This window comes from Canis lupus, chromosome 36, assembly GCF_003254725.2.
Source record: "Canis lupus dingo isolate Sandy chromosome 36, ASM325472v2, whole genome shotgun sequence".
NCBI lineage: Eukaryota > Metazoa > Chordata > Mammalia > Carnivora > Canidae > Canis > Canis lupus.
Genome location: NC_064278.1, coordinates 11396418 through 11418933, shown reverse-complemented (window position 1 = coordinate 11418933; position 22516 = coordinate 11396418). Strand labels below are relative to the sequence as shown.

At 39.0% G+C, this 22516-nt stretch overlaps 1 protein-coding gene and 1 long non-coding RNA gene across 8 annotated transcripts in view; one reads left to right on the top strand and one right to left on the bottom strand.

The window, feature by feature from the left end:
- LOC118350586 (uncharacterized) overlaps positions 1-7846 on the bottom strand; it is a 73002-nt gene extending 65156 nt beyond the window's left edge. The window contains exon 1 of the long non-coding RNA XR_004804649.2: positions 7345-7846. This is a non-coding gene — a long non-coding RNA (uncharacterized LOC118350586). The remainder of the gene's footprint in view (positions 1-7344) is intronic.
- The window catches only part of LOC112668030 (sodium channel protein type 1 subunit alpha), a 277785-nt gene that overhangs the window by 129564 nt on the left and 125705 nt on the right, over positions 1-22516 (top strand). For 4 of the 7 annotated variants that reach the window (XM_049106360.1, XM_049106359.1, XM_049106355.1 and 1 more), the window contains exon 1: positions 7429-7864. The gene's annotated coding sequence lies outside the window, so the exon portion shown is untranslated. Of the gene's footprint in view, positions 7865-11777; positions 11879-22516 lie in introns of those variants that run through there. The other 3 variants (XM_049106358.1, XM_049106356.1, XM_049106361.1) reach the window with 2 other exon arrangements.

Here is a 22516-nt window from a genome sequence, read left to right as displayed (position 1 = left end):
GCCCTCCCCTTGATCAGCAGATTCCTACAGTGTGAAGTGTCACACAGAGCACTGCATGCAGAGCCGCAGGCCTCAGGATGCATCCTGGGCTCATCTAGTAGAGGCATGGGTCAGGTCAGGGGCTGTCATGCAGACCGCGATGCCGATCTGGATCTGGTAAGGATCCGGGAAATCCAATATAGGAATGTACTTTGTAAAGTATTAAGCACATTCATAGAGATGTAAATTATAATTCATATTTATCTATCATTATTAGTCCAACATTTTTGTCAACTTTTTCAGTTATAAAAGGACAAGAAGGGGCACCGGGTGGCCAGTTGCTTAAGCGTCTGCTTTAGGCTGGGGTCATGATCCTGGAGTCCACAGATTGAGCCACATGTTGTTGGGTTCCCTGATCAGTGGGGAGTCTGCTGCTTTCTCTTCCTCTGCCCTTCACGCCACTCATGCTCTGTGTCTCTCAAATAAATAAATATTTTTTAAAAATAAAAAATAAAAGGGCAAGAAGAGGATGACTCAGCATATATAATGTCACTGTGAAGAGCATGTTTAGAGGTTTTGCTAAATGGGATGCACTTTAAATTTTTTATAATCCAGCTATATCTACAAAAGCAAAACGGGCTGTTCATTTTGATATTTGATTCTTCACTCCTGTACCCTGGTCAAGAAGCCCTGTGTGTTGGCCTACCCTGAGAGACGACTAGGTATGTGGCCTCCGGCAAGTCATCTAATTTCAAGTTTTTCTCCAATTGGAAAGTGGAGGGGTGAGAAAGAGATGAGGCCAAAGGAACAAATGGGTCTGGGCACCCAGTTCAGAATCCACATCTTACTTCTCTACCTCCAGGGAAATGCTGGCCTTCAGCAAAGGGAGCTCTACTAGTTTAGAGTTCCACATACTCAGATTTTCATATCACAATGTCTGAGGGAGGCCAAGACTTGCTATTTGAAGACAAGATTTCTAAAGCTGGGTTCCAAATACAATAGCTTAATTTGGAATTCTGATTAAAGGAAGTACTTTTTATCTCCTACATATGGACTTAATATAATATGTAGAGAACAAAGTAGAACTGCTAAAATAACAAGATTATCATTAAAAAAAATGTCAAGCCATTGCCTACAATTAGATTTTTGAAGGATAGATGTGGCTTATTTTAAGAAATAGACTTTTTGTGGAAAAACCGAAAGTAAAGAAAACTACTACATGACATGTTCAATGAAACTTTGGTGATCTCTCAAAAAATGAAACATCTTTTTATAGGATATATTATTATTCCTAGTGTTTTCTATTTAATAATTCCATGTTTGTGTATGCTTGGCTTTCTTGAAGTTTATGGGTTCATCTTCATTGTTATTAGTAATCTCAACTTTTTATTGCAAGGAATGTTATTGAATGCATACTATGTCCCAAGAAGTCTCCATTTTAGGTACTAGAAATTCAAAGGTGGGAAAAAAAAAATATGTTCTTGGATTTTAAATAGTTAACCAGTGATTTGAGGATGATGGTGTGAAAGCAAATATATTTAACCAAGTGTAGTATAAGCACACTTGGGCTTTCTAGGTCATGGTAACATCCCAAAAAGCAGTAATAATTTCCACTTGGGTGGAGGTGAAGGGATAAGGACCTGCTATTTTAAAGAACTCGTCCTTAAACCTACTATGTTTCAACGATGATAAGAAAGGACTGCGGATGGGATGCAAAGCCAGGGGTTGTAGAAGTGAGCAGAGATGAGTGACTCCATCAGAGAGAACAATCTAAGTGAATTCAGAGGCATGAGATAGCCTAAAGTTTTCTTATATCTGCAAGCAACTCAATGAGACTAGAACATTGGTCAAAATGAGTGAATGGGGAAGTCAATTGTTTCTTTTGATTTCGCCTGAGAATTGTTCATAGATCTTTAAGGGAATTTCTGAGTCTGGCTAACCATGTGGTGTTTGATGAGAAATAGGACATGGGGGTCCTGGAAAAGAAAAGACAGTGCAGTTATGCCAGTCCCTTAGGGTTATATTAGAGATAATATAATGCATTGAATAATGAACCAAGGCTTGCACATTCTTAGCTCTCACTTGGGAAACCAATTTGGAAAAGAGAAAACACCAAAAAGGACAAATATTAAACATCTGGTTTTTTCCTCTTCCCAGGCACCCATCTTTCCCTATCCTCCCATCTACACATATAGTTTGACCTAGTTGATTCTCCTTTTTACTCAAAAACTTAGAAACTCTGGAATGTGTGTGTGTTTAATGAAGAGAGACAGCTGGAGAGCAGAGAGCTTTTTTTAAAGGGTGCTTCTTCCCAGTTTAAATAGAACACCTGCTTAGAATATGACCTAGCAAGTTCAGAAGAGAATCCAAGACTGAAAAATATGGAAAAGCAGATGTATAAATCTATAGACATCCTGGTTCATTAGCCACTAAGTTACAGACCATTTTAAATGAAAGCAGTCTCTGGATTGCCTAGGGGTTCATGCTCAGCACCACAGCACCAATAAACCTAGTGTGTGTGTGTGTGTGTGTGTGTGTGTGTGTGTGTGTGTGTGTCTCTCACTCTTTCTCCCTCCCCCCCCGCCCTCATACACACACACACACACACACACACCACTGAGACCAAGCCCTCTGGGAAGTGGAAACAAGCTTATAATTACCTCAGGCAGATTGATTGGCCTATTAATGTTGAGTCAGACATTGTTATTTTTCCCCCTTCTTCCTTATTTTTTTAAGATTTTATTTATTTATTCATGAGAGACACACACACAGAGAGAGAGAGAGAGAGAGAGAGAGAGAGAGAGAGGCAGAGACACAGGTAGAGAGAGAGGCAGGCTCCATACAGGGCGCCTGATGTGGGACTTGATCCCGGGTCTCCAGGATCACGCCCTGGGCTGAAGGCGGCACTAAACCGCTGAGCCACCCAGGCTGCCCCCTTCTTCCTTATTAAGGGAACCCCAATTTTGTTTGAAACATCTGTTAGTCCAACTTGAAAGCTACTTTTCCTAGGCTCCTCTCTTATTCCTGTGAGGGAATACATAACAGTTCTGGACAATGAGACCCAGGAGGAAGTCTGCTGAGAATTTCTGAAAATTTTGCTTTTTCTATATAGGCTCAACCCCTTTCTCCCTGTGCCTTCTTACATCCTGCCCGAAATACCCATGTGATATCCAAGCGTTATCTGGGTGCTCTGATCAGAATGAATTCAGAAACCAACCTTTCAAGGCTCATATGAACCAGCCATGTTTCTCATTGCATGTGGGACTGCTATAATTTGGGTATTTTACTTAAAATGTAAAACCACAGACCTGAATTCCAGAAACTACAGTGTATAACTTTGAAAATCTATACTAAATTTTCTCTAATATCTGTGGGTAGAAGAAAAAGGATGTGATCCCATTTTCAGGTGCAAAATATAATCAATCATTAACGCAAGGAGAACTCTCCCCTTCTCGCCCCCCTCCCCCATGGAATCCTGAGTTCTCTAATCTCAAAAAACTATAACTGGCAAAAGATGATATTTTTTAAGTGATTAACTGCAAAGATGAAAGGCAGAGACATCTTGGTTACCACAATAACCTATGCTTCCTTTCGAGAAGTAGCTGCCCAGCTAGGGACAACATTTCTCAGCCTTCCATTGCATGTAGATGAAGCCACATGACTATCCTTCACCATTTAAATACAAGCCAGTCATTTCTGGGCTGAAGAGGTACATAGAACTCTTCCTGAAGTCTTTTCCCCTCTGTTGGCTGATTCTGAGTACCTGGAGGCAGGAGGAGCCATGAGACAGAACGATCCAAGATCCATACATCATCACATGGAAGGCCACCTGCCAATCAGGAGCAACCACATAGAACCTTTCCTGAGTAAAAAATATAATTTAATTGTGCTAAGCCACCAAGACTTTTGGGTATATTTATTGCTGAAGCTAGTGTTATTCTAATTAATATAAAGAAGGACAAAAATATCACATTTTACTGAGCCAAACCCAAGATAACTGAAAAAGTACTAAAGCGATTGAGCTGACCTAGAAATAATTAAATTTTCTGCCATGAGGCAAAGATGGGACATTAAAATTGAAATTAAATTAATTTATAGGAAAAGGAAGAAATTTCCAGTTTTGTTCTCCCTTGAGTTTGTGACTTGTAAAACTCATACCCCCAGGCACTAAACAGACTTTAATTTGTCCTCAGTCAGGCTGGATATAGTCTGCTTTCCTGCCAAGAATTTCCTCTATTTACTCCTGTTAAGAGAGTGAAATGAATACCATGTTCTGTGTGGCTTTTCAGTAGAGTAGAGGTTAGTACAATATTCCATTTTTTTCTGAATAGATTATTTCAAAATGATTGTGACTTGGGTTCAAAGTCAACTATCTTCCCTATAAAAGTTGAGTTTAATAGAAACTAAGAATGCCAGAATTTTTCCTCCTGAAATCAGAGAGTCTCTAATCCAGTCTGGCCAGGAATTTTCTACAAGTTTTGCATGAAACTTTTGGTCTGAGGGGCCATCCTGTTCCAGGTCCTTTTAAAGATGTCAGTATTATTCCTTGTCCCAGTATAAAGAACATGGTTTAGAGAGACATTCTTGTGACCTAACTGGAATATCTCATGTAGCCCTTCCATGGCCCACAGGAGGAGCCACATGCTTTTCAGCCTAGCTAACTCCAGTAAGACAACAGGCAGAACCAAAATAAATATAAATAAATAAATAAATAAATAAATAAATAAATAAATAAAGCAAAAGCCTCTTTTCTAAAGTAGTGAGGCACCATTTTTCTTAGTAACTACAGAAAATTCAAAGATCTTAGCTCCAATTCAGTGTCCATTTATTCTTCTATAGTCAGAATCTCCTCAGAAAGAAACTACTTCAGACAACCTTATTTTGAGGGTGAATATAGGGTAAAATGGCATTATTTTCTTTTTTCATTCTGAAAAAAATTATCTGCAGGTTTCTCTTTGCATATTTGACTACAGTGTAATTATAAACCCATTGCTACCCAAGTAATGTTCCGTTGCAAAAGTAGGTTAATTTTTTCCATAGAAGATCTGGATATAAGATGAGAAGCTTTTTCCTTCTTTTGGGAGATAAATCAACTTAGACTAAATGATCATGCTGAATCCTTTAGGATTTTACCAGAACTACCAAAAGTATATGCTAAGGGAGAATGGATAGTGGGGAAACAACCCCATTTGCCTTAAACACAGAAGCCCAGATCTCCTAGGGAAGACAATGGGTTTGGCTAAAAACACAATTGTTCTAGACTCCTCACTATGAAGGGTGGCATTTCTCACAATTATGATCCATAAGACATAAGCCACACTGTGTAGGTGATCAGGAAAGCTCTTGGAGAAAGAGCCGATTCAACTGGGACTTGCCTTTTGCCCTTTGCAGTTCTTACCCTCCTGCCTGGAATGTACCCAGGATGCTGGAGGAGAGGCAGCCATTTTGAGACTACAAGGCAACAAATCAGAGAATGAAAGCCAGATGCTAAGGATGGCTAAAAGGAAGGAAAGATTAGCTTAGACCTCTGAAGACTGTGGGTCTTGCCAGTACTGCGTGAAGTCCTACCTTCATGTCACTAGAGGAAAAAAAAAAAACTTCTATTTGGTTAAACTAGTGAAAGTTGAATTATCTCTTAGAAGCTGCCAAACCTATACCAAGTTGATCCAACTAGATGCAAGAAGAATGCTGTTTTCTTAAAAATGAGAATAGCCTCCAAACAGGTATTTCAGAAGCATTCGTTTACTTTGGCAATTATTAAACTGATATATTCATAAATCATTTTTCTACGTTCTTTAAAATGCCACCAAGGAACTTTGCTAGGGAATAGCATATGCAACTATCATACATGGATCATCTTGAATGCATTTCACCCCTCCATTTATTTATTCAGTAAACATTTATTGAGGTTTCCAGTAAGCACTGTGCTGGGGCAGGGATAGAAGGATCAAAAAGAAGTGCCTGACTACAAGAGCTCAGTTTACTTGAAAGTAATAAGGCCAAGTCTTTTTTAAACATTCCGTTTTCCAGTTCCTGGCCTTCTATGGGTTATTTATTTTATGTGCATTAGCTCTCCAAAAGAAGGACAAGCTTAGCTCCACAATCAACATTAAAAAGATAAAAAGATCTAAACTACCAATGTAGTGTCCATCACCAAATGTTCAGAACACTATTTCATAATTTGAAAAATTGAATTAAATGTGCCAGTATGTTCATTACGGCTGTGAGAACTAATTGAGTAAAAGTGTTCATCCTATCCACTACAGAAATGGATTTCCTAAAATCAGACTGCTCCTAAAAGCAAATATTTAGTGCTACTCCACTTTGTTTTCTGTCATTTCTATGATTAAAAAAATCATTGTACATCAGGCCCTTACACAAGTATTAGAGGACAATTATTTACTGCAGGATGGTAGGCAAACACCGGTGAGTATCAGGAAACCCACTTTTCATTCAACTCTTCTTCGGGGTCACCTTAACCACCTCGTTTAACTTCTTTCTACCTCAGTTTCCAAAGGGGTTAAATGGTGGGGTGGAATTAGATCACCATGTTGCCCCCTAGACCTAAAATTCTCTTATTTCTCTGCTCTATTCTCAGTGTGATGCATTAGTAGATAAGTTTCCCAGCTAAGAGCAGCACATTAATATTATTTTTAAATGATGCATGGCTTCTCTATTTCTGTTGCCTCGGGAATTATACATCTTAGCCCACATCCCGTATCAAACCACAGTTTTATATATAATTAAACAATATAATCCCATCTTATATTAATAATGTCATATCATTGTACTCAGGATCAGAATATAGGACTGGTTTTATTATTTCTAGCTTTTAAGAACGCAATTTGCATTGCATACACTCGAGATAATTGAATGGAAATTAAATAGAGAATACATTATTTTCCATTTGCTGTTTAAAAAGTATCCTCCAGATATCTAGGAGTGAGTGTAACAAAGCTTATTTAAAAGCACAGTGATCTTCCTGCCCCATTCTGAGACATTGCTTTGAGAGTCTAAAAAAAGATTCATTGTATACAAAATCTGAAAGTCTGATCTTTTTAGTATCAACAATGGCAGTAATTAATGAACACACTTGACAGTTATCTGCAAACCACCACAGAGAGGTAACCCGATTTTCTTATTACTTTCATGAAAATACCTGAATTGAAATGCATTAAGCACAACCAGTTTAACCCACCCCCTTCTGAATTTGATAAATCAAGATTTAAAATGCCATCCTCTTGCCTGCAAAAAGATGTTTAAGGAACATAAACACTCTTTACCACTCTTCTGGTCATCCTGCAAACCAGCTCACACCTCCAACTATTACTCCTATTACATACACGCATGTTCCCCTATACTCACCACAATGAGTTAAAGGTAGACAAAAGCTCTCGGTGGCAGCCTTTGAGTCATTACTTTGCTTTACCATCCCCTTCATCTTAGGTGTCATGGCACAGTACTTTACAGACAGCGGTTCGCTCTCTTAGGTTTATGGCAAACACCGAAAGCAGTGTCTTGCACTTGCTGGAAAATTTAGCTTTTATGCTTCTGGTCATTCTTCCCACAAAAACAACACGACCAGTTTCCGAGCTATTCTTAACTCTCCTTCCAAAACATTTCAAAAGAGAAGACAAGATTTCATGCTTCCCATGCAAACTCCCAGCCTGCCCGCCTGCCTGCTGCTGCCAATACTTCTTACTCTTGCTGGTGATGACATTCAGCGAGCTCCCCAGCCCCGACGCTTCGTTATGTAAGGCTGTCTAGGTCAAGTGTAGGAGACACACTGCTGGCCTGTGAAAACTCATGGAACTGTTCCTTCAGATTAACACTTCAGAGACTATGGAAGCTGGAGGAAGCTGAGCTTTTACTACATCTTTTGGGGGTAAATATTTTTGCATGATTCAGTGGTTTATATGCTATAGTCTTGGCAGATGCCTGTCAGCCATGCTGAGAGGTGCAGAGAGAGATTACTGAGGGAGTCCAGTTTTGTCAGCATGCCTGAATAAGCAGAGGAAGTCTGGTGGCAATCCTAGTTTTAAGACACTTAAGAGCAAACGAGTCATAAATTAGGATCTGCTTATCAAGCATCCTCTCTAGCCATCGAGGAATGGAGTGTTGCTTTGGCTGTTTTAAACTCTGAATACAATCCATTTGCCGGGAGGTGTTGTAGGAGAGCACTATTAGCTCTAAGAGATTTACTGCAGTTCTTGGCTTTTCTGTTGCCCTTGTCTGATTGCAAATTTGCTTTCCTCGTAAATAAGCTCTGTGTTCTCCTGTATGTGTCCTCCGTTGTGATTGTTTGTGACAACATGAGAGCGAAGCCTGCATAGCCTGGCAGGTCTGTGACTTCCACAAAGAATAAATCCTACTTCGTTCCAAGGTGAACACTGCAGTAAAAGCGCCATTTGATACTAGCACTGAATGATGTTGGGTTAACTGCTCGAGCTCAAACTGTGCTGCGTTTAGGGGACTGGGAGGCATGATCCCAGATTTGACACGAACGGTTATTCCCTCTATGAGTAAAATTAGAAACCGTATAGCGTCGGTTCTGTTTTAGACTCTCACACCGTGTCCTGGTACGGGAATTAGTTAAAATAGCAGGCTCTTATTGAACGCTGCAGGAAAGCCTGGAGAAGTAGCAGGGTAAGACTGCAGCAGTGGTGTGGCATTGGCAAGGAATTGTAATAAGTCTTAGCCAGAGATCCTGACACGACAGATGGCACCTAATTTAAAAGATAGGTGGGTATTTAAAAAGTTCAAGGCAGGAGCAGCACGTTTGAGAGGGTTTGGCTTCCTGCGTGCCCTTGGCAAGAGAGAAGTTCAGCACTTTGGACAGCGTGTCATGAGTTAGGGAAATCAAGGCTGTGTCAAGTGTCTCATGACGTTAAAGAGGTAAATGGGGAGCTGACTATTCGGTGTCCATAAATGAGGACTGGCGTGGGGCAATTAATTGCAGAGCAGGCTGGCTCACTAGGCAAACAGGTAGTTTTCAAGAATCTGAAATTTCTTGCGTTATTTTTATTAAATTGAAGGAATGAAAATGAATGTTGCTGGGATGGATGTCTTTCTGGGTACTTTTTCATTCTGTTAATCGTGATTAACAACAGCGCATTGATTATGATGAAAATATATTGCTTATCATTTTATGCTGTATTTAATTGATTAAACATGTACATGTTTCCCCAAATAATTTGAAGAGACAGTTATGGTCCTTCAGGGCCTGATTTTATATTACTGATGTCAATAGGCATGTTCCCCATAGACCTCGCTTGGCATAAGAGCCCCATCAGACCAGGGTTTACTGTCTGGCATTCAGAATATTCCTCATACACAGAATGTTAAAAATAATGCAGGCATATTTAGTCGTACTTACAATCCTTAGTTCATATATCTTTACTGCCAGTTCTCAAATGCCTATAAACAATTTTTGTTTAAAAAACTATTTTTAATAGGGATTCCTTTTCCTGTTAATGAAGCTTAAATGGCTATATTAATTTCTTCATCTCTAAAGTAAAAGATATGAGTTAAATGAGGTCTACAGTTAGTTTTGGTTCAGCCATCTATAGATGATTTTCCTCTAAATCTGAAGTAGCATTATTAATTAATCTATGCCAAAGTGAGATTTCACTTTTTTGGTGAGATTACATTTTTAAATACCTACAATACTAAGCCAACATTCATTAAGTAGCTACCAAACACTAGGTCGGTGGTTCTCAAAGCATGGCCTCCTGAGCAGCAGCAGCAGCAGTTCCTCCTGAAAGCTTGTTAGGAATGCAGATTCTCAGGGATGGGCAGCTTGTCTTTTAACAAGCCCTCCAGGTGGCCATGAAGCATGCTAAAGTTTGAGAACCACTATGCTGGGTAGACCTCTACTTAAACATCATGAAAATAGTTTTTACTACATACAGTCAAATATAAGTTACATAATTAAATTCTCGAGTTTTCTGGTGACCCAGATTTTCCAATGTAAGCACTACCGTGTTTTAAGGATTTATGCTGGTGCTTAGTTCATCTTCAACCTAAATTTGTCCATAAGAAGCATTATTTTCCAGAAGTTCCATTTTTAGCGTTTGGAAGTCCCAAAGTGTGGTGGGGAGACAGTAAAGGACCTACTGCCTCCATCTCTTCAGGAAGCAAGGACTTCCTGCTCCCTGTGTGACTTGGCCCCTGTCCCTGACCCTCTCTGATGTTCAGTTTCTCATTTATAAAACAATAGGTGGGCCTATGGCAGGGTTTCTCGGCTTGGCACAGTTGACATTTGGGGTCAGATAATCTTTATTGGGGTCTATTCTGTACACCATATGGCGAGCAAACACCCCTGCTCTCTACCCACAAGGTGCCACTAGCCACCCTCAATTGTGACAAATAGAAATATTTCTGAGGGCAAGATTGCCCCTCCCAGCTCCTCATACCCACCGCATCCCCTCCCCACATTTGTGAACCTGAGAAGTGCTGGCCTAGGGTAACTCCCCTATGTAAAGTTCTAGTATACTAAATAGTACAATGAATGTATTATTTCCCCTTTGGGAAGCAGGTAGGTTCAAACTTAATAAAATAGGTATATGTCTCTTTTATGTAAGAGACTTATAAGCTGAAGCCTCTTTGCCCCCTTGAAGACCTAGGTGTAATATGCATGAATCCCTACTAATTCCACAGTCTGTGAAAGTCCAAAACCCTTCTTCAACTTTTTGGTGTCTTAAGATCTTGTATCACCCTCTGTGTTTTGGAGTCCAGGTTCCATGTGTGCTACTTCATCACTCTTTCTTTTCTTAAGATTTTATTTATTTATTCATGAGAGACACAGAGAGGAAGAAAGGCAGAGACACAGGCAGAGGGAGAAGCAGGCTCCAAGCAAGGAGCCCGATGTGGGACTCGATCCCAGGACTCCAGGATCAGGTCCTGGGCTGAAGGTGGTGCTAAACCACTGAGCCACCTGGGCTGCCCTACTTCATCACTCTTAAAAAGTGACCTAAATCCTGTCACGAGTTTCCACCAAAGACTTTTCTATACCAATCATCTTTGGGGTTGATAGATTCCACTAAGGATTTGGGCTCTTTTCTTCATTCCTCCTCTCTCTCCCATCTCTGCTCCTCACCCCTTCCCACAGGATGTTCTGAGAGCTTCAAACTCTCTTTCTAGTGTACACAGCAGACCGGCTTTCTACAGCTCTTATATCCAGATGTAAATACCCAGACCCATCAAAGAGCTTAGATGATTAAGAGTCTCTAGGTTAGAACCATCTTCCCTTCATGGAAGGCAGTTGAGGTCATGTTATGTAATCATAAAATCATAGAGTTATGGGGCTGGAATAGGTATCTAATTTCATTTTACATGTCTTTAGAAGTCATACTGAATAATAGCTCTTGGCCCTTAAGATTACACATTTGCATACCAGCGTCTCAGACTTTTAAATAATATCTACCCATGAATTGTTACCTCAACCAGTTCAGCGATTCAGTTCAGACATTTGCTGGAATTGACTTGCATGGTAGAAATAGATACACCACATGCCACATGCACAAACAAACACACACACGCTTTTTTCCCAAGTGTTAGAAATTCTCTTTAGGACAATATAATACAAACTCAAACTGTATCCTAAGATATTTGTGAATTAAGCGACTTAATCTAAAACGTGGATATAAAAAATGTACCAGACAGCTGTATCTTGAGTAATCGAAACTAATAGCTTATATTTGAATGATTTCTGTATTTTCAAGTAATTTTATAGACATCCTTTCTGAGACCCACAGCAACCCTATACAATAGGTCCCATTACTATTATCATTTTACAGATAAGAAAATAAAACTGAAGATCTTCAGATGCCAAATTTACTTCTCTTCCCACTATTCCATAAGGCGAGACTCAATAGTGTAATGTAGTTTGAACACATTGGTGAGTATGAATTCTAAGTGTTTTTTGATAAAGACTTATTTCAAGAGTCTTCTTGCTCTAAAGTCATTCAGAGATTCTAAGGGCTGATATGTGTTACCAGTTCTTTGCTTTAGTTGCTAGAATTAATATATTTTCCCTGACTTATCATACATTTATTTGTATTATACATTTAATTAATTGTACTTTATATGTACTATTAAGTACTTTGGGAATGATTTCAACACACCATTTACTATACTAGTTATAGTAACATGCATTATGTCACTTAATGGTCTTGAAATCTCCAAGAGGTTGGAATTATTCCCCCTCTTAAGAGTTGCCACTGAATTTAATTTAACCTAAACTTGAGCTTTAGTAGTGTTCCTCCACTGACCTAGCCATCTGCTCTTGTCTCCACTAGACAAAGTAGAGTCATGCAAGCAGACTATCTCTTCTCATTATGGTGCCCAGTACATGGCACAGCCCTGACCATATACTGAGCCTCAGTAAATACTTGTAGAATAGATGTTGAATAATTATCACTACTACCCAATTCCTTTATGTTTTGTGCTTTACATAACAACATTATTCACCTCAGTCAATTAAATAGCAACTTGCAAATGAGATCCAGAGGAAAAAAATCAGATTCCAAAAGGAAGAGGTAGGTTCATTTAAGGCTGCAATATATTTGGAGTTCTTTGCAATTCAATCATTCATGACACTTTCTTTATTTACCTTAAGGAAAAAAAATCTTTTGGGTTTGATATGGAGATTTTCTCAGACTTACAAAGTGAAAAATTATTTCAAACATCAAGCATAAATTTTTCCTTTAAAATGCTAGTTTCCCAACACCAGAATCACACAGCCACTTCCAACTTCATTTTATCTTAAATACCCAGGAAGACCTTGAAAGATCTTTTCTTCCATTTTGTTATTAGGAAGTAAAGCTGACATACCACATTATATTAGATTCAGGTGTACAACATATTGATTTGACAGCTCTGTACATTACTAAATGCTCACCACCATAAGTGTAGTCTCTACCTGTCACTGTACATATTCCATTTTAGAATATTCAGGAAAAAATGTATTTAATAATAGAAGATAATTTAGACACATACTAAATACAATAGATTCCAAATGACTTGGTAGTATATGTAAATTCCATTTTTTTTCTGAAGCTATGACTCAGCCCAATATTACAGTCTTCTGTTGAGAGTAGAAGTGCTCAACCTACATCCTACCTCAGGACAGATAGGGTTGCAAGGTGTTGTCAATCCACCCAGTTTCTGTACCACTGGTTAACTTTGTGATGAAAATTTATTGAACCTCTCTGAAAATATGTTTCTTCAGCTCCCAAGTGAGAATCACCCTATCTACTGTCAAGAATTTAGAAGAGATAATGTATATCAAGTACTATCTTTCACATAGTAAACCTATTCAGAAAATAAGAGTTTATAATAATATTTGGCATCATATGCTCCCAAATATGTCAGGCAGTCTCAAGGAGTCCTCCCAAACTCTTCTGAGCAACCAGACATTGATTTTAGTAAGGGCTCTGGGACTCAAAGTTGCTGGATTCAAGGACTGACATTCAAAGCACTGATGAGTCAAGACCTGGTAAAGTGGCAGGACAAGGCTAGCCATGAATGGACTATTACTTACTCTAACACTGCCCCTAAAGATACTTTTACAAAAGCAGCATCCTCAGATAACTAGCCAGCCTTGTGCCCAGCATTTTTATTCTTTTTTTTTTTTTAATGTCAGCCCCTGTACTTAAAAGATTACATTATCAAGGTAAATAATCCTTTGAGAGATTTGAAAAGCCTAGGAAATGTAGAAATTTTTTCTGCAGAGTAGAAGGAGCAACTACTTAGAGGAAAAGAAATGTAAAAGTTGATTCAAAAAGAAATTTAGAATTATGCTGATTTAATTTATCTTGAAAAACAATTTGGACCTAAAGATAAAGACAAGCAAATTCCTACCAAGTTAAGATAAATTCTTTGACAACTGAAAGCCAAAATTAAGTAATTCCTCAGAATGTCTTTTAATTCCAATATTCTGTGTAAATGAGATTAACTGTGGAATATGGTCAGCCATGTATCAACAAAATCCAAGATGATTAGATTTAACAGACCCATTTCATGTAACCAATGATAATTAAAGAAAAATAAATGACTCTGAATGTTGCCATTTTAATCACTTATCCTAAAATACATCATTAGTCACATGGGCCTCGTATTCTGGAATTTGCTTGTTAAATAAACTGGTTTGCGAGAAATTAATCCTTTTTGTTTTTTTTTTAATGAAATGACAGTTCTCTGATAAAATGACATTACATTTATTTTTTACATCCAATAAGTGAAACGGTGAAATAGGATACCTAAGAGTTATCAGTGTTCTGTTGAGATTCTCTCATTTGGGGGTACAAAGAAAAATAGAACAGATATCAATCTTCCACATGAAGATATTATAGTGATAATCTAATATTGGGAGAAGGGAACATGGCAGTAATAGTAAGAGTGCTTTGGTTTCAAATGTGCAGTTTCTAGTGGAAACGTTAGAGAAAACTATGTATCAGTCAGCCTAATCAGGACATCAGGAAGAAATGTTTTGGTCTCCAGATTCACTAAATGTGTCCTCTTGACAATTAGCCAACCCTCCCACACACATCCATCTTGTCCGAAGTGGTTTTAGGAGCAAATAAGACAATTATGAAGACACTACCAATATCGTCAGTAGCCTTATAGCAAATAAATGGCTTCCTTAAACTGGTGGAAACAAAAGGAGAATATTCCATTTTAACTTCTCAACATCATTCTCTCCTGGTCTCCTTTGAACGTGGTTCTGTCTTTCCTTCCGCAGCAGGTGTGCTGAGACCTGTGTGAACTGGAATCTGCCCACCCCTCCAAACTCTAGCCATTTCCATAGAGCCAACCTTACATCTGTTTGTACATGATGTCTCCTCTTCTTAGGATGCACCTTCTCTTTCTTGTCCACATGTCTCTGTGCTTCTCCTAACAAACTCCTATGGGAGACCCCCAGGTGAAGTCAAGACTTGGCCTAGATATCACTTCCCAGTTAACAAAAAGAAAAGCTTGATATTTCCTGATAATGGCAAAGATGTGGGTAACAGGTATCTCATGATGTTGCTGGAATGTAAAAAGGTGCCATGTCTTTGGAGGGAAGCCTAGCAATATCTACCAAAGTAAAATGGCTCATGCCCTTTCACTCAGCAGAGACATTTCCTGAGAAGATATTCCACAGGAAAACTTGTACAACTGGGGAAAGTGTTAGGAAACACTGTTGACACCAGTGTTGTTTGATATAACAGCAAAACAAATGAAACCAAAAAACTGGAAATAACCTAAGTGATTATCATTTGAAGACTTTTTGGTGTATCCATCTATATACATACTAAGATACTCTTCACATAATCACAAGGGGAAAATTCTGAGATAAATGATATAATTCAAACACGCTGTACATCAATAGTATGATGTCATTTCTGAAAAAAAGATCTAAAATATATATTTCAGATGCTTGGATAGACACAAGAAATTTCAGAAAAGATTCAAAAGAAATTGTTAACAGTGATTGCCTCTCCAGAATGGCCCTGGGGAAAGAGAAGCAGGAAAGTTAATTTTGATTTAAAGGGCCACATAGGTCAAGTGACATGCAAAATGTCACTTGAAGAGTAGGTTAGGGAGTTTTCTTGGTAGAAGAGGGGAAGGGGCACCTGTCTCCAGTAGTCCTTACAAGTTTGCCTTCCAAAGGTGAGTGGGCATGCTTAGGGGACAGTGAGAAGGGCACTGGCTGATTCACAGGGCATGGGTGCAGAGGGAAGAGGGCAGGCTTAGGAGCTGAGCTTCTGTGATGGCCATTGCCAACAGTACCCTCTACAACAGTGATTCTCAAACTTTAAAGTGTACAGAAATCACCTGGGAGTCTTGTTAAAATGCAAATTCTGCTTTAGCAAAGAGGAGTAAGCCCCAGATTCTGCATTTCCACAAGCTCCCAAGAGATGCCCATGCAGCAAGCCCACTGGCACATTTTGAGAAGCAGGGCTTCAAAACTTAAGAGTATCACGTGTTTGTGTGGTTTGTGTCCTCACAAACATGAAGCAGAGCCAGAAAGCATTTGTTTTTAGAAAATGAGCTGAGAAAAAGAGTCCTCATAGAGTATGAGGTTTGCAACATGAGGCTTTGCCAGAGGAATCTTATTGTCAAATGTTCATGATCAGCAGTTCTGCTTTGTGAGACTCTTCATGTTTAACAAATGTAGACTTCTGGAAACTAGAGCATTGCCAGATGGAGGCAAGCTTCTCCACTCCACTCCTTATGTGTTTAGTTTATTTGTTGACTTGGTGAGCATATTTCCAAACATAGCTATGCTCTTTCATATTCTGAGGAAGATTGAAGAGCCTAAAACAAGGAGAAGGAAGAAATGCCATCTGCCACTCTTCCACCCTGCCACAGAACACACCCCAACACATTTGACAGAAATCCAGGCTGTAGATCTACTATACACATCAAAGCTATCTTGCGTTGGCCACATGTAGAAATACCTTTGATTGGATAGACACAAGGGAAGATACCTAAGAAACAGGTGTCTTTCTCTGTCACAGTCTGTGGGGCATGTATGATGTAATCCAGCTCAGTGAGGACAGGTGTGTTGTCTCCCATTTGTTTGCCTTTGAACTTGGATCCTAGAGACTTACCATCTTGATTTTAATAATGTGGTATTGCCAAGAGTTTTATATGAAACAAGACAATATGAACTTGGGCTGCGATTGGGCACTTTGAAGACAGAGTGTTGGTTTCAAAATCACACTTAATTAATCATCATCTCCTTACCTGGGGACCCTCCGAAATGTGACCTCGGCCAAGTTACTCAACCATTCGGAGTCTCAGTTTCCTCATCTACAAAATCATGATAATGATAATGGTACCTACTTTATTAGATTATAATGAAGTTTTAAAGTCCTAGCATATTTAATTATGATTCCTCTTAAACCACTATTAGAATTGATTTGAAAATAGTAATATATTTCTGCATACCTACCACATACTATGCACTGTGCAAAGGGTTCAGGGGTAAACAGAATCTCTTATCATAAAGATTGGGTTCATTTCTAGAAAATAGCTTAAATTCATGTACTTGTTTTTTAAGCAAAGAGGAAAAAGTGTTTTCAGAGATAAAATGAGATACATAGTTTTTCCCCCTTTCCTCCCAGCTCTTCACAACTGATGCACTCATGAGTCATCTGCCTGAGGCTTGCAAAGAATGGAAGTTTTAATCAGGACAGTGTGAATGAAGGGACTCTATGCAGAGTATGTTCAAGGAAGCCAAAACCAGATGATGAGACAGCCAGGGACATGCAACAGTGGGGAGGCCTGAAGGTGAGCATGCAGATGACAGCATTTCCAGAGCCTGGCAAGAGCTGCCCTCGTAGAAAGGAGGCCACAGCAGCAGGAGATGCAGAGTGCAAGGTCCAGGAAGGGAGTGGTGGCACAATGGTGGGTCAGAGAAAAGACCTTCAGCCCTCAAAGACTGCTTTCCAAAAAAAAAAAAAAAAAAAAGACTGCTTTCCATAGTTAGGCATAATCTGGAAGCCTTTGTCTTCTGGGTTCTTCTGGGCTGATCCCAAGGCAGGCATGAGTAGGAACTGGAGGATCTTCCCCACCACACCCCATCTTCTAGCCTAAGTGGCTAGAAGTCAGCCTCCCACTGGGGCCTTCCAAAACCCCCGTCTCACTAGGATCTGGTGCCACTGTTTCCTTCTCTTATCCATTGAGACCCAGAGGTGGCACTGACTCCATTGGTAATCCCTGAGTGCTTTGTCAACCGTCTTAACCTACATAGGAAAATGTTTCTCCATTAAATTATTTTCATTTAACAGCTTCTGCGTGTAGCATCTATTTCCTGCCAGGATCCTGACTGAATCAGAGCTACAGAATTTTAAAGCAATAGATGTTTCACGGAAAGGTAACTCTGTTGTGATGCCCTAGAGAGGAGACTCTGGGCCGATGAAGATATGGATAAAGGTACTGCTGTCTTGTGGGACGGTAACTGCCTTGTGAAGGAGGGCAAATGATTTCTGAGTTTCATCACTGCTGAAGGTATGGAAAGGTACACAGTCTGTATTTGCTTAGTTGCAGAAAGAGTAAAGGGGACAGAAATGTAGATGGTGACATCCCCTATGTGTTCATTGAAGGGGTGCAGCCCCTCTGGGGAACCATATCCTGCTTATACAGTCTGCTCTGCCCCACAGAGAGGAGGAACAGGTTAGTTTGATGTAATAACAACCAGGCTGCAAAAGACTTTCAAAGAGATTATGTCAAAGAGACTCAGCAGATGTCATCTGTTCACCTTCAGAAAATACCTTCATTCAAAGGCGATGGAAAACATTGAGACAAAGTGGCTCTGTCATAGTAGCTCTTCCCAGCAAGTATTATCTGACTGTAGACCAGCAGGTATAGGAGACCGTATGCAGTGTGGGAGTGACGTGGCCTGGTGCCCATCCCATCACACCTGAGCTCCAAGAGATCCAGGTGAGGCTAAGACATCCCATTGCTCAGCTAGCCAATGCAAATAGGGGCAATCCTAGAACTGGCAACTCAGTTCACGCACTGGAAAATTTCCAAGGAAACCTAGGGGAACTAGGCTAAATGTGGTGATTGTCTGGAGCTCATGCATCTTCTCCCTCAGTTGCTACCAATCTCTTCCAAAGAGTCTGAAGCACGGAAGCGGGCTTTGCCCATTATTTGGCCCACAGTGGAATTCTTGCTTGTCCCAAGAGAAGATAGAAGAGATGATCTGGGTGAGTTTGTGAATGGATTTTTGAAGGTTAGAACTGCTTAGGGATGTGGGAAAGATGTTAATCTCCCTGAAAAAATGGCATCATAATTTTAATTATATATGTGGAAATCATGGATAGTTTTTCTTGTTAAAGGCAAAGGCTCTCGGTCTTTGAACATGAAAGGAAAAAGATGTTGGCAAACATTCCTTAGGGAAACATGAACTACACGTTTGATTGCTAAGTTATGGCCAAGTTCAGTTTTATTTTGTAAATAAAGAGTTGTCTTCATAAATATCAGCTATTTCTTTTAGTGTAAAGAAAGCCCTCTTCATAAAATAAAATCTAATTAAATCTCTTTAATAGATAGAGAAGTGACATGTTTGATTTAAAAAATATATTTAGGGATCCCTGGGTGGCGCAGTGGTTTGGTGCCTGCCTTTGGCCCAGGGCGCAATCCTGGAGACCCAGGATCGAATCCCACATCAGGCTCCCGGTGCATGGAGCCTGCTTCTCCCTCTGCCTGTGTCTCTGCCTCTCTCTCTGTCTCTCTCTCTGTGACTATCATAAATAAATAAAAATTTAAAAAAAATAAAAAATAAAAAAAATAAAAAATATATTAAAAAAATAAAAAATATATATTTAAATGGCAAACTGGTTTTGTGGTTCCAATAAGTAATCAATCATATTTTGCTTAGCACTAGCTGTAGCTGACTTTTCTTTGCAAAGGGGGGAAATTGCTATATGTGACAGACCAGGCAAAAACCAGGCATAATGCATAATTGATCTAAGGGAAGGGAAAGAGCACATGTAAGCACAGACTAGAACCCAACACAGTAACTTAGTTTTTTTTTTAATATATTGCTCACATGTTTTCTTTATTTATATTGATGCGTCTTCTTCTTTACCCTACTGTAGCAGTAGATCTAAACATAAATATTTATGTTTATTGCTTTAAATATTGTGATGTACTTTGATCTTGTTTTAAGAGCCGAAACTTTAGGATCTGAAGCTTTTATGTATTTAAAGAAAGAGGCATAAAGCTCAAGCATGTGAAACATTAAATATTTCTTCAATATAAGAAAGTTAATGGGCATACAAATATGGTTTGCTAGACTAAAGAAACAGAAAATATATTTTTAGATTACATTTTGGCTTTTCAGAGAAATTACAGAACTTCCAGATCATTTGCTTACTAGATATTTTCTGGGCCTCTTTTTGGAGCTGCATTCCTGAAAGCTGTCAATGTTACCCTGAGTACCTGGTGCTCTTGCCCTTGAACTTGAACATTTTGTGGTTAATATTTAAGATCAGCATGTAGAGCTAGACTGAAGGACGGTCACTTCTTTACCCTTTGCTAAAACCAATGTTGGTTAGTCCATCACCTTCGTAAACAGTAACTGCAATCACACACCATCACATCCATCTCTCTGTCAAAACATGAGTGAAAATCAATTGTGGCGTATCTAGAAATACTCCACTCACTTCCATTTTGCTTCTTATGTGCTGATGCACCTACTCAATATTAATTTCCTTCATAGTTAGACAGTGGAAAAAATTTGAATGGACTTTTGTGGTATAAAACTAGCTATGTGACCTTGGACAAGTCACACATTTCTCTTGACATCATTCCTTCTCTCCAAAATAAGAACCTTGTTTAGATGAGCTTTGAGAACTTTCCAATGCCACAATTCCTCAAGGACTATCAAAAGCATATCTGTGAAGCCGTGCTAAAGATTTATGTCAATTGATGTTCTGTTTCATGTGACTTTAAAAGTTGTTTTATCCTGCCTGTGAATCTTAGTGGAATTTGATTCTGGAATTTTGATTCATCAGTACTCAGCAGATGTCATCTGTTCACCTTCAGAAAATGCCTTCATTCAACCTCAAACACTGGGGTGTGTTTGGAAATAAAATAAGAAATAAGACATAGTTCTTGGTTTCAAAGAGATTAGGGGATGGAGTCCAGGCAGGAGGAGCACAGCAGAGGGTTTGAGGGTGATAGGGCCAGAGGGGAAAGGAAGAAAACCAACTATTAAAGGTGTGAGGGCTCCTGGCTTATTTGGGGAAAGGCAAAGAGTTTGTTATGAAATATGACATCGAACATCCTCAGTAAATATTAATAATGTACTCTTATATTTTAGCTGAAGAAAAAAAGACCAAAAATAAGCCAGGGCCCCAAATAAGAAAGGATTTAAAACTAAAAATTCATAGAACACTGAAGTAATTTTTTAAAACATTGCTCAAATGATTGTATGATAGAGAAAGAATAATATTATATGAAGGGATAAAAAGTAATTCTGTAATTTAACACCCTTATGAACCAATATTGCAATGCTGACCTCATCAGATTTAATTCCCTTCCAGGAAATCATGTTTGGGTATTATTATGTCTTGTCCATAAAACCTATGTATTTGGTTTAGGAATATCATTGTTTGCTTCTCCAACACCAACAGCTGCCTATGTAATTAAAAGAAAATTGCAGTGAATCTTTCAACAGGAAGTAACTGCATCCCTGGAAATGGTCATCTGTGAATTTATAATTAAATTCTGGCTTTCATTGCTTTGGGTGGAATGGCAGGGAAGGCAGGGGGCGACTGGGGCATTCTGAGGACCTCTCTCATGATCCCACAACCTCCCCCATTTTTCTCTCTCACTTTAAAATACAGCATTGTGGTGAGGTAAAAACAAAACAAAACAAAAAACCCCAAACCTTACCATTCATTTTCCTATACTACCAGAAAGAGGGAGAATCAGAAATAATTTTAGTGACTTTTTAGAAACCTTTACAAATATTTTTCTGTGTGCCTACAAACGCTGATTCTAGCTACTTGAGAAACATTTTAGAATAGGTTCAGGCTCAGTATATTGTAGGTGATTTTAAGAATGGCAATTTGTGAGTGGAAAAAGATCATAAATCTGTAACAGGTTTGTTTCAGTAAATTCCAGTGCTAAATGGGGGTGGGGAGCTCAAGTATGTTGATATCCTGTTTGAAGAAATAGCTGGTTTTCTGTCTTTTCTTTCTTTTCCTTCTCCCTTTTCTTTTTTTTTAATTTTTTAAAATTTTTATTTATTTATGATAGTCACAGAGAGAGAGAGAGAGAGAGAGAGAGAATGGCAGAGACACAGGCAGAGGGAGAAGCAGGCTTCATGCACCCGGGGCCCGACGTGGGATTCGATCCCGGGTCTCCAGGATCGTGCCCTGGGCCAAAGGCAGGCGCCAAACCGCTGCGCCACCCAGGGATCCCCCCCTTTTCTTTTTCTCTTCTCTTCTCTTTCTTTGCGTTTCTTTTCTTCTTTCTTTTCTTTCTTTCATGGAGTGTATGGACTTTACCATGATTTTAAATGTTTATCTTCAAGTCAAGTACTTACAAGATAGCACAAAATTGGCCTATTGGTTTTAGACTAGCAAGAAATTGTAACTAAACTTTCTGAAAAACTGATTAGCTATGGTCCCTAAGAGATGGATCTAAATGACAGTTTCTGAATTTATTTATGTAATAGCAGGTAAATTCTACCCTCTTTTCTGGCTCATTTTCAGAAGGACAAATTACCTGAAAAGTAAAGTTAGGAGTTTATTATTTTCTGTTAGGAAATGGTTTCCATTTATAAAATAGTGGCTGCTTAAGGCACTATGTTAATAAATGTTTGGAGGACAAGGAATCAGTAGTAAGTGTTTGCAGAATAATATATGTGTACACACTACTGGGGAATACATATGTAAAAGCAAAGTCCTGAAGTGGTAAATTATGTTTACTGTGGAATCACAGTTCCACAGTAAACTGTTCTTTAGCTGAGTTTCATTTTCCAATCACACGAGGGCAAAGCTAAGATTTGAAGCCAGGTAATGATACAATG